Genomic DNA, 2292 nt, shown 5'->3' with positions numbered 1-2292 from the left:
TAAAATGTATTAGCCAGTCATGCTGCTTTGTTATAATTTGCTGTTGTATTATTGTGTCATGAAACCATACAGGCAATGAAACTTTATACGAAAAACTTACAGTCCAGCAGAGGATGGCCTTGTGGGACATCAATGAGAGGAGAGACCTTTGGTATTGTGAAGGTTCTATCCCCCAGTATAAGGGAATGCCAGGATAAGGAAGCAGGAGTGAGTGGGTTAGTGAGCAGGGGGAAGGGGGATGGCATGGCGGGGGATGGGTTTGGAGGGGAAATGAGGAAAGGAGATAAAATTTGAAATGTAAGTAAAGAAAATATCTAATAATAAAATTTAAAAAAAAAAAGGAAAGGAAAAAAAGAAAAATCCACACAATTTATCTTCTTCTTCTTCTTCTTCTTCTTCTTCTTCTTCTTCTTCTTCTCCTTCTTCTTCTTCTTCTTCTTCTTCTTCTTCTTCTTCTTCTCCTTCTTCTTCTTCTTCTTTTTTTTTTTTTTTCTGGAGTCCTTGATTTGGGGGGTAATGGGAACTTGTTTAGTTTAAAAGCTAAGTAAAATGGGAAGGTGTTTAAGAAATGTTTCAAAAATAGCAACTTGTGTTTTTCTAGGCATTTAGTGACTAAGTTCAGGGCTATGTGTCTTAACAGCCCCTTGACTGAGTTTGCCGTTCCACTGTCATTGGTTGGCATCCTCAATGAAGACTCACTAAGGGCAGTATAAGAATCAGCACCAAGGACAGCTCCACACAGTTTAGCTTCTGAAACAGGAATTGTCCCTGCAAGCACAGCTGCAGCTGGGGAAGAGGATCACCTACTAAGAAAAAGAAAAGAAACTAGGAATCAGAAAAGTGCGTGTCCTCAATATTGCAAGGGACACGACTGCACAGAGTCAAGAAAAGTAAAACTAATAACTAGAAAATTGAACTTTTCAAGGTACTGTCTTCCCTTTGATTCGTTTTCAATACTTTTAATGAAAACAGAATTTCTTCAGTTTTTGTTTTTATTTAGAATTTGGGGGTGTAGATTCATAGAATATAAAAAAGTGTTGTGTTAATCTCACAATATACCTTCTTTACCACAATGTAGGTGGTTCACCCTCCTAAACTAACATTGCCTCTTGCCACTTTGCTCCACTCTCACTTCAGATTTGAGGTGTAACTGAGAAAGCATAAATCCAACTGATCTAGACAAAACAGGACAATGGGCTGCACCCTGGCCTATCATCGACCCTCAACCATGCAGCTACATGTCCTGATGAAAGTCTATAGGCCTTTATTGACAGTCAGAAACAAGAGATTTGTCTAAGTTCTCCTTTTTAGTTGGATGATGGTAAACACCTACAGAGGGGCGTGGGTAGAGCGATTAAAGACGACCACATAAATGAAGGGAGAGAAGTAAAAGGAGAGAAGAAACCTGCAAAATCAACTTTGAAAAGATGTTTTTCCTAGCACAGCTTGCCTTAAGTCTCCAGGAACATGTGAACCAAACAAAGTCTATGTAAATCCGGAGAAGGAGATTCCCATATCGGAAGCCTCTATTGAGGCAAGAAGGAAGAGGTCTCAGTGTTTCCCTTGGATCTCTTCCTGTCTTACGCAAGCACTCCCTTAGAAAAGGTGAGAAAACCGAAGGAATTGGCTAGTGTGTTTAGGAGGTAATTAACAAGGGAGGTCACTTGAAGGCAGCAAACTCTTAGCCCCACCCACCTTTTGTTCCTTCTCCCAGGCGCTCAGCCTCACCCATTTCAAACTCTGGGCTTGGTTGGTACCATTTGCGTACACAATCTTTGGCCTTAACATCATTCTGGCAACCTCTAGCATAAGGGAGACCCAGTCACCCTCAACTCCTCTGGGACTCCTTTGGGGAAATCCGGCTTGTTCAGCGGTGCTCTGAATAGTCCCGGCTTCATTCAGAGCCCAGCCCTGAGGGGATCAGGGTCCGAGCTGAACCTTGAAATTGTGCCTGCACTCTTAGGTGGCACATCTGAGATCTTCAGCATTCCAGGCACCAGCGGAGCTTAGAAGCACTCATTAAAGGACTGGGCTGGCTTCCCACCTGTCTTTTCTTTGCAGCTGAGGGTGTGTTAGCTACCACGGTGTGAAGCGCTTAAGGATGGAGCCCTGTGGCTAGTGGCCATGGAGATCACCTTCCCGGAGTAGCTGTTTTATCACTGAGTTTTGGAGATTTCTTGGCTGCCTTCCTCTAAGGCACGCTTGAGTAACCCGAGCTGTGGCGGCGCCCAAGCTCCCAGGATAAAGGCTGTGTGTGTGTGTGTGTGTGTGTGTGTGTGTGTGTGTGTAGGG

This window comes from Mastomys coucha, unplaced genomic scaffold (assembly GCF_008632895.1).
Source record: "Mastomys coucha isolate ucsf_1 unplaced genomic scaffold, UCSF_Mcou_1 pScaffold15, whole genome shotgun sequence".
In the NCBI taxonomy this organism is placed as follows: Eukaryota; Metazoa; Chordata; class Mammalia; order Rodentia; family Muridae; genus Mastomys; species Mastomys coucha.
This window is presented reverse-complemented; position numbering follows the sequence as displayed.